This window comes from Jatropha curcas, chromosome 1 (assembly GCF_041381405.1).
Source record: "Jatropha curcas cultivar XTBG-Jc1 chromosome 1, XTBG_Jcur_1.0, whole genome shotgun sequence".
NCBI classification, from domain to species: Eukaryota; Viridiplantae; Streptophyta; class Magnoliopsida; order Malpighiales; family Euphorbiaceae; genus Jatropha; species Jatropha curcas.
In genome coordinates this window covers 23,770,809-23,787,115 of record NC_143151.1, presented here as the reverse complement: position 1 = coordinate 23,787,115, position 16,307 = coordinate 23,770,809, and the positions used below count along the sequence as shown (strand labels likewise).

Below are 16,307 nucleotides of genomic sequence, written 5' to 3'. Positions count from 1 at the left end.
ATGAAGCAATATTGTCTCATTAGCAACACACCACACAAATTCTCATGCAAAGAAAATGGTAAATGAAAAGAGATATCAAACCTTTACTCCAAAAAGCTTGAGCTCTTCTTTAACTTCTTTTTTCTACACTCTTAGAACTCCCTTCACCTATAAATAAGAATTCTTATGAATTCTACAATAATAGCACCAATTGATTCAATTATGAACTTCAAGAAGGTTTACTTACTTGGATAAAAGAGAAGTTGAAGTTAAGGCTTAACTACCATTAAATTGAATGAAGGGGAAGAGGAAAGGAAGAAAATGAAAGAAGATGAAGATAAACATGAAAAATGGGAAAGTGAAGTGATATGCATGGGTAGGCTCTAGAATATCCATAACTTGTGTGTAAAAGTTCTAAATGGTACCTCAATTGTAAACAGGCTACAACTTAATACCCAAGCTTAATCTTTTTAATGCAAATCAATCCTCACTCATATTACTTTGATCTTTTTCTCTCACTCAAGTAACTCCACTTATAAACCCATTCTACCCCAACCGGGTTTGGTCAACTCGACTCGACTCTATGCTAAGACTCGACTCGGTAGGATGTCACATAATGAGCTTGTAATTCTATGCAAAGTGCAAATTGCGATTGTCGTTTTCTCTGCCGGAGGGAAACCATTTTCTCTGCCGGAGAAAAATCATTCTCTACCGGTAACCCAAGATTGGAGTATGTGGCTGAGAGGTTTCTGTATTAGAAATGAATATGCAATCTCAACTATATATAATCCCATAAATTCACATATTGAAAATTAATAATTCACCACTTTTTTTATCTTTCCTACAAAATCTTAAATTAATTACTCAATGGGTCGAAAAAAGATAGAAATGACGATGGTGAAAGACAACCATTCTCGTTAGGTGACTTTGTGTAAGTGAAGGGATTGGTCTATTGAAGAAAGCTAATGAGCTCGTAATTCTATGTTCAATGCAAATTGCGATTGTCATTTTCTCTGCTAGAGGGAAACCATTCTAGTTCGATAACTCAAGCATGGAGTATGTGGCTGAGAGGTTTCTAAATCAGGACAAAGACAAAATCTCTTAAGTATCTACCTTTGGCAAAAAGAGGCTAGGCTTGAGAAACTCGGTAACTAACTCATTGTGTTGTAGAAACAATTTCTATTTGAGAAAAAGAAAGAAGAATTACCAAAAAAGCGATGAAAGTGAATGGGATAGCCGATACTAAAGCTTTTGATGAGATGAGTATTGATGAGCTTTCGAAGATGAAAAAAGCTTTAGGATAGCTTCAGGAAAATGTGAGAACTCACATTATTGAAATAGAGGTGATAATATAAATAATAAAATATACAAAAGAGCAATATATAAATATATACATATATTGAAGGATATTATATTCCTAAATAAACTCTAACTAAAAGATAATATATGATTCTTGCTGTCCTTATCCAAATATAATTATTCCTCTTGTCATATATATATCCCCAATTAATTCTATCAAAGGGGGCTAATTCTCAATTTCTCAATTTTTGATGGTTAACAAATGGTGCGGTGAGTGTGACGATAACAACAATTATTGAAGCATATCTCCTTCAAAAAAATACAAAAATAAGATCTTACCCTATATATTTTTTCATTGATATTTGCATAGTGATCTGATACATAGATGTAGGTGTTTTATTTACATTAACATGAGATTGATTAATGAAAAAAAAAAAAAAAAGAAAATCTATCAAGTCACTTTGATCATGCGTTAGGTTTTTCTTTAGTTTCCTAATGGATCTTATCGGGTTTTATTTCTTGCTTTCCCTTGGAAAACAGGTACAATATGTAGTGCTGGAAACTGACAGGACTGTGGCTATGCATACTAAGAATAACCAAATAAAAATCAATTAAATTGATTATTTTGACAAAAAAAGGAAAATAATTACGAGGTGCTTTTTTTTTTTTTTTCTATTTCATATCTTTCTGTCAAAGAACTTTTGGTAGTTTTTATTTATTTATTTATTGATTTCAAGGATATGGTTTTAAACTAATCTGGGTGTGATAGACTATTTATTGTAGAGCATGCTTAATGGTGCTCTTAAGCTATACTTTGATTGGAGTTATTATTAAGGCTTCATGGAGCTAATTTCTTGTTATGGGCGTTTCAAACTATAACCCCTATTTCGCTTGGACAAAATCGTGTTTTTATTTTATGATTAATTGCATAAAAGAGTATGATTCATTATTATTATTCATGGAATAAAAATCATCATTGATGATAATTTAATAAATTAATATCATTCACAGATTTGATCTTGGTCTCCTATATTAATTAAATTAGCCAAGTAAGCTATTATCTATTAGGCATAGCCAAGGTAAAATTTTGTTATGTTTATTTTTGTTCAATTATTTTGATATTGCTGACAAATAATTTGACATTTTGTAATTAAAGTGAATATAGTTAGGAGTAATGAGTTATATTCTCTAAAGTTTGGAAATTCGACTAAATTTGTTAGCACATGTCTTTCTAGGAATAGTTTTTACTGGATATACCACCATAGTGCTTGCAAATATTTAACTATATATAGTTTGATTATTGTTGATGTTTAATGAATTTTTAATTAGAAAAGATTATTTTGCTTTGATATTTTAAAAGATTGAAACTAGTTTCTGCAACATGCAATATTGCTTAACGTTAACATTACAATCTCATTATTCATCTGGCCAAGTATATAATTGCTTTTAGTCTTGAAATGTATATTTATATTCTTTTGTGGGTGAGAGAATGATAATTTACCATAGCCAGTGAAAATTTAAATTAGATTAATAATAAGTTGACTATAATTATTTATTTTCTCCACATTTGATTAAATAAAGCAATTTTGTTAATTAGTTGTTGCCTTGAAACTTTATTCTCTATATCATGATAAAAAAGCAATAGCACAACCAGATGGAGGTCAATAAATTCGGACTTAAGCAGTCCACAATGAGTTCGAACTTAAGCGGACTTCAATGATTCGGACTTACTAAGCATGATAATAAATGAAATAACAATATTTTCCATTGATATTCTCTTCTGCAGATTACAAGCCTATATATATACATGATTACATCTATACAAGGCAAGTGTAGCTAAAAGGAAAACAATCAAAAGTTTTTGAAGTAAGGAGAGATTTGCTCATTAGCTGTGATTAATTTGATTGAACTATTAGTCTCCTTATTTTTGCTCACTTTGACATCCCCCCTCAAATTGATGGGTGATTCTCAGCAAGCATCATTTGCTCACAAGATAGGAATGTCGTGTTAGATGACATGGGTTTGGTAAATAAATCAGCAACCCCCGTTGGTTATGTGAAGATACATGTGTGAGATGAATGAACTTGTCACGAACCAAATCATGAATGTAGTGGCAATCAATTCAATGTTTAGTTCGCTCATGGTGAACTGGATTTGTAGCAATGCAGATTATACACCCAATACTATATATATTGACATTATCAAAAGTTGTGAATTATTATTAGTCTCCTCGAAGAAGAATGCAGAGCTTATCTATATCAGCAAAATGTCTACCTCATGGGGAAATTTTATAAGAAAAGGGTGAGTTCACAGGTATGTAGTCAAGCAGGTATAATTTGATTGGTCTTCTCACTTATGCAAAGGATGAGAGGTTTTTAAGTTTGAATTCTCCTCTATCTGCCATAAAAGTTTTCAGTAACTTTCTATCTGACTAAAACTCTCGATCGGCCACAAGAGTTTTCAGCAATTTCCTATCATCTGACTGCAACTCACATCAGATCATTACCTCTTGATTCCTAATTGATAGAAATATCTTGGAGTTATAAAATGACTAGAATATTCTCTAATAATCAATCCCAAAAAACTAGACGCACGTATCATATTTCAGATTTTATTATATACAATTGCTTCGACTTCTTATAGGTATTTATTCTGAAATATTGATTTCAACGATGCAGGTTTTAAAGCTGCGATACTCATTAATCTACCAAAATCTATTATATATTTTAAAAATATTATATAATAGAAATATTTGATGTGAAATTTAAGTGAATATTGAGTTCAAGATAATAATAAATTTGAATTTTATATTTTCTTAGTTTATTTATAAATTTCATAACTATAAATTTGAAATTTATTTTAATTTTTCTTATGAGTTTCACTAGTTTTTTTTAATATATAATTGATTTTGTACATATAAAAAGAGTAGGTACTCTATCATCCCAACTAGGGGTGAGCATGTATTTGGTTGGGATGGGAATCACGTAATTCCCAGTCCCATCCCAAAATATCTGGATATAAAAAGTGGAGTCTGAATTCCATCTCAATAGATATATAGTCTCGTTCCATTCCAATTTATTTTTTGGGATGGACGAGAGGGTAAGTTGGGTCTATGAGATAGGACAGAATGGGTCGGCTCAGGAATCGATTGAGATTTTCTGTAGTCTTATTAAATTATTTTCATAAAAAAAGATAAAAAAATTACTATTCATCAATAACAATCAAACAAAATTCATTTATATAAGTCTAAGTTAAAAAAAAAAAAAGAATAGATCAAATAATTAATTCAATCATTGATGATTTACTACTAAAATTATAACATAAGATTTTTAAGTAGTTATTTTCTAGTTAATAAACGCATTAAATATAATAAAATAAAATAATACAAATACTATATACAATTGTTTTGTCAATATTGTTTTAAGCTGATTTAAATTTTATACTTAATTTAATCATGAATATCATCTGAAAAATAAATAATGATAACATTAAGTATAACTAATAATCCAGTAATTAGATTAATTGAAGTTAATATTTTCTCTTGTATTGATCAATCTTTCTATTTTGTTTTTTGTTTAATATAAAAAATTATTCAAAAATATTTACTTAACACATACTGTGAAATAATAGAGGAAAAAAACCCATATTGAAATATATGTTTAATTACTTGGTTTATTTTATATTTTAAAATTACATATTATTATTTGTATATTATTATTTTATTTTAACAGTAATTGATATCATAAAAAAACTAAACTAAAAACGATCAACGACATGTTGTTTATTTTTGCCTCTTGGGTTTTTTCTCTTTAATACAAATTGATCATTATGTTACGTAAAGTATGCAATTTATGCTAAAAGGAAATTAGATTCTAAATAATTTGTAATATATAATCTTTTTAATGGTTTGAATTGGCGTATAAAGTGTTCTTTTATCGGTTAGATATTAATTTCAGTACCTGCCTTGAAGTGCAGCGTCTGCCAGAAGCCTTGGCCACAAGAACGAAATCGATATACTATTGCAGCAAATGAAGTAGGCATCGACGAAACAAATATTACCTAAGAGTTGCAATGTAGGGATGGGATTTATGGGAAGGATTGATGAGGAGAAACCAGGCATGGAAGAAGAAGGCAGTGTTGATGGTTCAAAGAAGGGAAGCAGAAGCTATGCTGGTGGTAAAACAAGTATTACGTTTTGATAATTTCTTTGAGATTGGAAAGGAAGTTAATTATAGTTTCCTTTTTGTGTTCCTGTTTGTTTTCTACAGATCTTCCTGATAGAAATATACTATTAACCATGCATATCTAATAGTATAGCTATGAATGATTTTCTATTGACAATTATTTCTTTGTATTTAATTGGAAATTTGCATTAAATAAATGTTATTAGCATATGAACAATAATTGTGATTAGTACATTTTGTATGTATTTAATTGGACCAAGTAGAGAATGGATGTTTAGTACTGACTGTTAAACATATTCTCTAGGACATTAGAAATAATCTTTATTGTTCTTAATCTTGATTATTTTAATATGAGCAAACATTGATTGTCTTGTGCTTTGATTCATTAAAGGGTGAGTTTCATTATTGGAATAATATTCTCGGTGAATTGGGCAAAGATATTTTGTGTTTGTGAAATATTAATTAATGATAGAATCCATGTCTCGGTTTAGAGATTGATGATGCACTTTAAGTAAGCTTATAAGGTTTCATAGTGTAACCATGCAGGTGGATATTGAATCCGACACATGAAATAAGTTGAGCGACAATCTTAAAGTTATATTGTGATTTAAATAAATTGTCAGTAAATTATTTAAATGACAGCATCTTGTAATCTTAACGTAGGGAACATTATTTATTATGTTGTGGAATTGTAAAATAAATAAGGAGTTCAGTCATGAGTTTTTAGTGGAATAATTCATGATTAATTATAATAAGAATATGTTGGTCTACATAGGTCTTATTATAATTAGTAGCCTGATTTATTATTTGATTCCTGCGGGTCCCTGTGTAGTGCCCTAATTATTTGGAAAGTTAAGGGTGTATTAAATAATAGATAAATTATTAGTTTTAAAATAATTGATAATTATTTTAATTAAATAATTTTTTATTAATTTATTTTATATTAAAAAATATCTTCCTATCGAAGAGAGTTTTTTTTAATATAAAATTGCAAAACCCTAAGAATAAAGGGACGCACGTTATTCTATTCTCTGCCACTCAGAGAGTTCCAAAAGAGAGATATGTTAGGGATTACTGCAAGAAGATCGTGGGTGACTCCAAGATCTCTGGAAAGAAGACCGGTGAGCGATTCTGCGCTTCAAGAGGTCAGTTTATTGATTTGTTCGATAATGTTTTTAGTTTGCCTCATATGGTTTCGAAGAGGGTTGTTTCCGCTTTATACCGCTCCCATCAATTGGTATCAGAGCCATACGAAACTGTATGATGGTGGGCTATTTTGTCATGTTTCAATCGTGTATCTATAATATTTTTGATTGTTGATTTGGTACATGGTTACAAGAGCTTCAAGAGTTTTTGCACGGACAGCAGCACAAAGTTTAGTACCTGATACAACCTTTGTTTTGAAAACTGTGGTTTTTAATGGAAATTATATTATATATATTAGTATATATATATATATCTCTATATATATCTTATATAATATATTAATATATATATACTTTTGGGTTTTTGTTTCGTGAACAGGAGAGGGGCAAGAAAGAAAAGACGAAGAAAAAAAAAAAATCAGTAAATGGAGGTTTAAAGGGAAAAGGCGGGGCAGCGGCAGGCTAGGGCTTCTTCGTGAAGAAGAAGCTGCTGCTTGCCAAAATTCCCGTCTGGTCCCTCAATTTTTTTAAATTTTATATTTTTGACCCCTGATCTTCAAGTTTTTATTTTTTTTGACCCTGAATCTTTCTATTTATTATATTTAACCCCTGAACTTTAATTTTTACATTTTGACCCAGAAGTATCAGTTATTCCGTTTTGGCCCCTGGAGTTATTTAAATTATAAAGTGAGCCTGATTGTTTCTGGTTTTATTAAAATTGCCTAGACTATTTTCGGTTTTGCAATTTGGCCCAATAGTTTTCTGTTTTATGCAAAATAGGTCCAAACAAGTTCTGAAATTTGTGAAATGGCCCAGAATTTTTCTGCTTTTGCAAGATAAACCCAGAATGTTTTAATTTTTTTTTTTTTGCATAAATAGACCAGAACACTAAATTTTTAACATTTTCAAAATGGTTAATTTTATTTGCCAAATTGTCTTAAAAATTATATTATTTTGCAATTTTGATTATAATTAATTATTTTAATTATATGAATTAATTTGTGAGTGGTTTTTTATTATCTTCTAGTTGTAATTATTTGCATTTCTTCCCCATCGGAAGATGTCATGTTTTAATATAATTACTGAACTAGTCTAATTTGTCTGTATTGATTTAACTCTCCATCTGAGTAAATTAATTAGTGACATGAATCAGATGTAATATTTTCTCACACATTAATGTTAATTTAAGAGGCATGTTATCTCCCATCGAGTAGTATGTGCCGGTCTTATCTAATTATAATATGCAAAACATGTGATTGGTTGAATTCTCCCATCGAGGTTGCTATTCATGAATGTTGTGAATGTGTATTTTTTTTTTGAATTGTGATATCAATGTTGTATATTTGCAATTTTGATTTATTCAATGTTTATTATTGATATGCTATTTTTGTTTAATGCATGATATAGAAATGGCATCATTCAGTCCCCTTGCAAACATCTTAACCCAAAACAAACTTGAGGGTCCAAACTATGTTGACTGGAAGAGGAATTTGGACATTTTGCTTACTGCTGAGGAGTATAAGTTTGTGCTTACTGAAGTTTGTCCTGAAAAACCCGGTGAGGGTGCCTCTGAGGAGGTCACCAAAGCTTACCAGAAATGGGTTAAAGCTGATGAGATGGCGCGATGTTACATTTTGGCTTCTGTGTCAAATGTTTTGCAACATCAGCATCAGAAGATGGACACAACTTTTGACATGCTCGAAAATCTCAAGGAGATGTTTGGAGATCAAACTAGTGCAGCAAGGCAAAACGCACTGAGGGAGATTCTTACTTCCAAAATGGAGGAGGGAACTCCAGTTAGAACTCATGTCTTGAAGATGATGAGTCTTCTGAATGACATGGAGGTTCTTGGTGCTGAGGTTGACAATGCTACACAGATAGAAATGATCTTGAACACTTTGCCAGCCAGTTTCAGCAGTTTCGTTTGAACTATAACATGAATAAGATGGATTTCACTCTGTCTAAGTTGTTGAATGAGCTGGTGGCTGCTGAGACTATCATTAAGCAAGGAGCTGCACCTGTTGTGCTTAATGTTGAGCGAGGTTCTTCTTCTGCCCAGAACAAGGGTAAGAAGAAGAAAAATGCTCACAAGGCTAAGCCTAAAACAAGTACTGCATCTACTAGTGCTAGTGTTGCTGTGAAAAAGCCTAAGGGTAAGTGTTTTTCACTGCAAGCAACCTGGGCACTGGAAGTCACAATGTCCAACATGGTTAGCCAAGAAGAAGCAAGGTATGTCTCTGTTTTATATGCTGATAGTTGAAACTTGTTTAGCGGTGTTGGACTACACTCCAATGGTGTGTAGATTCTGGAGCCACTAATCATGTCTGCAATTCATTGCAGCAGTTTCAGGTAACTCATCAGCTAAATAAAGGAGATGTAAGCATTTTTCTGGGAGATGGCACAGAAGTTGCAGTTCTAGCTATAGGAAATGTTTCTTTGAATTTTGAGAATAATAGAACATTGTTTTTGAAGGATGTTTATATGTACCTTCAATTAGAAGGAATTTAATTCAGTTTCTAGTTTGAGCAAGAATGGATATTCGGTTTGTTTTAATGAATTTTATGATGATTCTGTCCGTTATTAAATTTAGAAAACAAATGATATGTTCTGGCTCAATGATTGATGATCTTTTTATTCTCAAAGTTTCACCCCTGAACTGCAAATTCCTAATTCTGAAGTTAATAACTTTGATGTCATTATTCCATTGAAAAGAAAACGTCCTATTGAATTTAGTTCATACCTATTTGTGCATTTAAGGCTTGGTCATATTAATTTAGATAGGATTTCTAGGTTGGTCAAGGATGGACCATTGAGTTCATTGAAGTGGAGGCACTACTAACCTGTGAATCTTGTTTAGAAGGTAAAATGACTAAGAGGCCTTTTCCTATAAAGGGTAATAGAACTAATGATGTACTTGAATTAATTCATTCTGATTTGTGTGGTCCAATGAGTGTCCAAGCTAGGAGTGGTTTGAGTATTTTGTGACTTTCACAGATGATTCTCAAATATGGATACATTTACCTGTTGCGCCGTAAGTCTAAATGCTTTGAGAAAGTCAAAGAGTTCAAGGCAGAAACGGAGAACGACATGGAAAATATATCAAGTCGTTACGATCTGACCGTGGTGGCGAATACCTCTCTAGGGAATTCATTACTTATTTATCAGAACAAGGAATTACTTCACAGTTGTCTGCACCTGGTATGCCACAACAGAATGGTGTAGTAGAAAGAAGAAATAGGACGCTTATGGAAATGGTTCGATCAATGATGAGTTATTCAGATTTGCCCATTTCGTTTTGGGGGTATGCCATAGAAACAGTAGCATATATTTGAATTTGGTTCCATCTAAGTCAGTACCTAAACTCCTACAGAACTGTGGACTGGGCGAAAGCCAAGTCTAAGACATGTTCCGATGTGGGGTTGTCCAGCCCATGTGCTGAAAGGGAAAGCAGACAAGTTGGAATCAAAAACAGACTTATGCTTCTTTATTGGATATCCTAGAGGAACGAAAGGTGGTTTATTTTATAGTTCTCAAGATAAAACGGTTATTGTTAGCACCAATGCACATTATCTTGAGGAAGACTATATTAAAAATCATATTCCCAAAAGTCAATTAGCCTTGTATGAATTGAGAGGAGAAAATATACCAACTAGAACCTTTCCATTAGAACAATAACCTAAACCATCAATGGTTGGAGCTGACATTCCATTGCCTAGTCGTAGTGGAAGAAATGTTAGTCGACCAGTAAATCAACATCAGCCTGAATATTCAGTACCTAACATTTCACTACCACCTGAAAGTAGTGGGAGTTATGTAGAAACTGAAGTGGCAGCTGTTGATCCAAATATACAGGAGCACAATGTTGGGGCTTCTAACATTTCATTGCCTCCTGGTGATGACAGACATGTTGAAGTTCCAGAACATGATCAAGATGTAGTCCCCACCAGTCATGGACTTGCCGGCTTTACAGCCACAGCAAGATGAAGGTGTGATTGCAGAACCTGTAGTACTTCGTCGTAGTGGGAGAATTAGACGACCACCGGTTCAATATACACTTTTGGAAGAAGCTTTTGATAGAATCCCTGAAGGAAGTGAATATTGAACCTGTCTGTTACGAAGAAGCACTACAAGATAAAGATGCTGATAAGTGGCTTGTAGCTATGAAATCTGAGATGGAGTCCATGTACTCTAATCAAGTCTGGGAACTTGTAGAACCACCTGAAGGGGTTAAACCCATCAGATGCAAGTGGATCTATAAGAAAAAGAGGGGTATAGATGGTAAAGTGCAAACTTATAAGGCAAGGCTTGTTGCGAAAGGGTTTACACAGAAAGAAGGGATCGATTATGAGGAAACTTTTTCGCTGGTAGCCATACTAAAGTCTATTAGAACTCTTCTATCCATTGCAGCTCATTATGATTATGAGATTTGGCAAATGGATGTCAAGACAGCTTTCCTAAATGGAAGTCTTGATGAATGCATCTATATGAAGCAACCAGAAGTTTCATAAACAATGGACAAGAAAATTTGCTTTGCAAATTGAATAGGTCCATTTATGGGCTTAAACAAGCATCTAGGTCATGGAATACTTGTTTTGACCAGGCGATTAAAAGTTTTGGCTTTGATCAGTGTCATGATGAGTCTTGTGTGTATAAGAAATGAAATGGTAGTAAGGTTGTTTTTCTGGTACTATATGTGGATGATATTCTGCTTATAGGGAATTGTGTAGGTATGTTGAATTCTGTCAAAGATTGGCTATCCCAACGTTTTGATATGAAGGATTTGGGAGAGGGCTGCTCATATTCTTGGGATTAAGCTTATGCGAGATCGCAAGAAAAGGATGATTGGCTTATCTCAAGCACTTTATATTGATACCATTCTTGCTCGTTTCAGCATGCAGGATTCCAAGAAGGGTTTTCTTCCCTTCAGACATGGAATCACTCTGTCTAAGGACCAATGTCCTAAGACACCTGAGGAGATAGAGAACACGAAGGCAATTCCATATGCTTCTGCAGTTGGAAGCCTTATGTATGCAATGTTGTGTACCAGACCTGATATCTGTTTTGCTGTTGGCATGGTTAGCAGATTTCAATCTAATCGTGGGCGAGAACACTGGACTGCAGTCAAGCATATAATCAAGTACTTGAAAAGGACTAGGGATTATATGTTTAGTTTATCAATCTGACGATCTTGTACCCATTGGGTATACAGATTCGGATTTTCAGACTGATAAGGACTCTCGGAAGTCAACCTCTGGTAATGTTTTTATCTTGGGAGGAGGAGCCATAAGTTGGAGGAGTATTAAGCAAACTTGTGCTGCTGACTCCACCATGGAAGATGAATATGTGGCAGCTTCTGAAGCTGCAAAGGAAGCTGTATGGCTTAGGAACTTCCTTATGGATCTAGGCGTAGTTTCTTCAGTGCAATTGCCTATTACACTTTATTGTGATAATAGTGGGGCAGTTGCAACTCGAAGGAGCCACGGAGCCATAAAAGGGCAAAACACATTGAGAGGAAGTATCATTTGATACGAGACATAGTTCAAAGGGGAGATGTGGTAGTGACAAAGATTGCATCGGAAAACAACCTGGCAGATCCTTTTACAAAAAGCTTACCAGCAAAGACTTTTGACAGTCATGTAGAAGGAATGGGAGTTAAAGTTATAGATGCATGGTTATGAGTCTAAGTGGGAGATTGATAGAGATATACTATTAACCATGCATATGTAATAGTATAACTATGAATGATTTTCTATTGACAATTATTTCTTTGTATTTAATTGGAAATTTGCATTAAATAAATGTTATTAGCATATGAACAATAATTGTGATTAGTACATTTTGTATGTATTTAATTGGACTAAGTAGAGAATGGATGTTTAGTGCTGACTGTTAAACATATTCTCTAGGACATTAGAAATATGTTTATTGTTCTTAATCTTGATTTATTTTAATATGAGCAAACATTGATTGTCTTGTGCTTTGATTCATTAAAGGGTGAGTTTCATTATTGGAATAATATTCTCGGTGAATTGGGCAAAGATATTTTGTGTTTGTGAAATATTAATTAATGATAGAATCCATGTCTCGGTTTAGAGATTGATAATGCACTTTAAGTAAGCTTATAAGATTTCATAGTGTAAACCCTGCAGGTGGATATTGAATCCGACACATGAAATAAGTTGAGCGACATCTTAAAGTTATATTGTGATTTAAATAAATTGTCAGTAAATTATTTAAATGACAGCATTTGTAATCTTAACGTGGGGAACATTATTTTATTATGTTGTGGAATTGTAAAATAATAAGGAGTTCAGTCATGAGTTTTTAGTGGAATATTCATGATTAATTATAATAAGAATATGTTGGTCTACATAGGTTCTTATTATATAGTAGCCTGATTTATTTTATTCTGCGGTCCCTGTAGTGCCCTAATTATTTGAAAAGTTAAGGGTGTATTAAATAATAGATAAATTATTTAGTTTTAAAATAATTGATAATTATTTAATTAAATACTTTTTTTATTTAATTTATTTTATATTAAAAAATATCTTCCTATCGAAGAGAGTTTTTTTTAATATAAAATTGCAAAACCCTAAGAATAAAGGAACGCCACGTTATTCTATTCTCCTGCCACTCAGAGAGTTCCAAAGAGAGATAATTAGATATTACTATAGAAGATCGTGGGTGACTCCAAGATCTCTGGAAAGAAGACCGGTGAGCGATTTTGCGCTTCAAGAGGTCAGTTTAGTGATTTGTTCGATAATGTTTTTAGTTTGCCTCATATGGTTTCGAAGAGGGTGTTTCCGCTTTATACCCTCTCCCATCACTTCCCGTGTTAAAAACATTTTGATCTTGTCTATAGAATTAATAGGTGTTGTTTATTTTTAAACAAACTGATAATTTAATGCATTTTTTAAAGAAAGAATGAAGTAACAATTAAATTATATATGAAGGGATTTAAATAGTAATTTAATATAAATTTTGTTATTCTCTTATTTGCGTCACTTCCTCAAAAGCATTTGAATTAGCACTTTTCAAAACGGCAAACGGAGGGTGTTTTATGGTGGGACCGTTGTAAGAAGTTGACATGATATGACATGGGTTGAATCACTGACGCCCGGTGTGTGTGTGTGTATGGTGTATGTGTATGTGTGAAATCTCTATCCCTGCCTTGGTTGTCGTTTCTTTTTTTATCACTTTCATTTCTCCTTTTTATTATTTTATTTTTTTTAATTTTAAATTGTGTGTGCTAATTAATTGCTTTGTTATTTATTTGGAAAAAAAAAAACCTAGTGGATTTGTATACTCATGGTGACTACAAGAAGGTGGAAGAAGTATGATTGTACTTGAGATATTATTTTAATAATATTAGTCAAATTACATTGATTTGGTGATTTTGATCTGGTACTCTCTAAATAATGGGGTTTGGTCATAAAAAATTTTAAAAACATATTTTATGATTAATTTGGTTTTTGAATTTTGGAAATTTAAATAAACTGTAAATCAAATATTATGTATATAAATAAATTAAATTATTTAATTATCTTTCAATTTTTGGTAGGTTTTTATTTCAAATTTACATTTAATTGTATGTTTGAAAACTAATATTTTAAATATCCTAACTTTCAGTTTTATTTCAAACTTTTTGAGTAGTTGCAATTCACTTAATCAACATTTATATCCTGGACATATCAATCTATTGCAATTACAACTCCAATTTGCTTTTAGGTGATATTGCACTCTAAAAGTGAATTATAAGATCCTGACTATTGATTGTTATAATTCACCCAAAAAGTAAACTAAAGTTGAAAATTTTAATTAAATAATGTAAAAAATGAACTCTATACTCAAGTATTTAAACAATAAATAAAAAATCAAGAAAAAAAAAAAAAGCTCAATTTGCCCTTGACTTGGAGGCCATTTCGATTTGCACATAATTCACCTTTTTAGACTAAAAACTCATGCAAAAACAGACCAAATTGCCTTATTTTTCCCCTAGGCTCTGGTGGTGTATCTCACGCTGTCAAAACTTTTATTTTTTATTTTTTATTTTATTAAATGTTTTGAAATTGAAAAACACTATAACATTATTTTAATTGCTAAAACCCCAAATTTTGATACCCTCCAATTAGTAAAACTCCAAAATACAGTTTTCCTCTCCTCACATATTTTCACTAGATTAGTTAACAAAATAACAAGATTGATCCACGAGAGAGGAAGGATCAAGCATGAGTTCATCAAATTAGGCATCCACTAGAGATTTTGAGATTATAAATTCTTATACACACTCAAATCCTTCTCCCTCTCCACTGATCTCTGGTTCTGGTTCAAGTTTACAGCAGGTATATTCAAGAATTCAAAACTTTTTTTTTTTCTATTTTTATGGGTACATTATTTTTTCCATTGTTACTATTTTTGGATAGTTCTATTCATTGGTTACTGAATCTGAAATCTCATTTTTTACTTCAAGAATCCAAAACTTTTTTATTTTTTTATTTTTATTGGTACATATTATTTTTTCCATTGTTCCTTATTTTGGATCGTCTTATCACTGTTTATTGAATTTAAAATCTCATTTCTTGCTTACTAGAAGTATCATTACTTCGTTCTAATTGATTATTTATGTCTCTTGTGAACTATCTCTCTATTTTTTATGGGTTTTTTTTTAAATGACATGGCTTGTGTTGTTTATATGGGATAATGTTAATTTTGGTACTGGTACTTGTCATTTTTCTATTTTTGGTGTTTAAATGAAAAAGTTTGACAATTGAGAGTCCAAACTTACACTTTTTTTTTTCAATTGATGTCTCCTAATGATATGGACTACCGAAATATCAAATGGGACTGATTGGGACCACAAACGCCTGTGTGTTTGCACACGTGAACCTACTATTTTTAGATGTAAAATGCCAACGTGGCAAAAGAGATAAAATAACCCATTTGCCACTCCTCCTCTCTTGATTGTGTTGCTCAAGACTAACCAAACCTCCAAAGGAATCCGACAACGGACTCAACTACTGATTAACGCTCACATAAAAAACAGTCAAATTCTTCAGCAAACAAAACTTCAAATTGTTATTCCTGAGAATAATTTCGTTTAGATTAGACAAATGACCCAAAGTCGAAGGGACCCAAGCATGGAATCTGTTATTAGCCAAAACGATATCTGAAATCGGAGAATTACCAAAATATTTGGAATATCAAAGACAAACACCCTGTTGTGGTTGATAAGGATTTCATCTAAATCTTTATAAAACAATTCTTTCGGTACAGTCCCTCAAATTCAGTCAGTGAATCTCAGATCCAAGAATTTTAGCTTAAGTAGCTCAAGAACCACCTGAGGAAATTTTTCGGCAAACCAGTTGTTGCTCAAATCCAACTCAAACAGTAACGTCATCTCTTTAAACTTGTGAGGAAGAGTTCCACGAAATCTGTTTGAATTTATGTGAAACAATGCAAGATCTACTAATAACCCAAGCTCTTCCGGTAAGTAACCTGTGATGTCACCGTGGTTGAGGTCGATGCCGGCGACAGTTCAAATAGTTTTGTTATCGGGAGCTAGAGCACAAAAAACTCCAATGTAGTTGCAGACATTAGGTTCGACCCAATCAATTGTGACGTTTTCTCCTTTATCGCCATATTCATCGCTGTAGTAAAGAAGCTGCGCTTCTTGATGTACATAGCTTTTACATTAGTAAGG

At 32.3% G+C, this 16,307-nt stretch overlaps 1 pseudogene; it reads right to left on the bottom strand.

Annotated features, from left to right (window-relative positions):
• LOC149499192 (leucine-rich repeat extensin-like protein 4) overlaps positions 1-16,307 on the bottom strand; it is a 31,989-nt pseudogene that overhangs the window by 12,023 nt on the left and 3,659 nt on the right.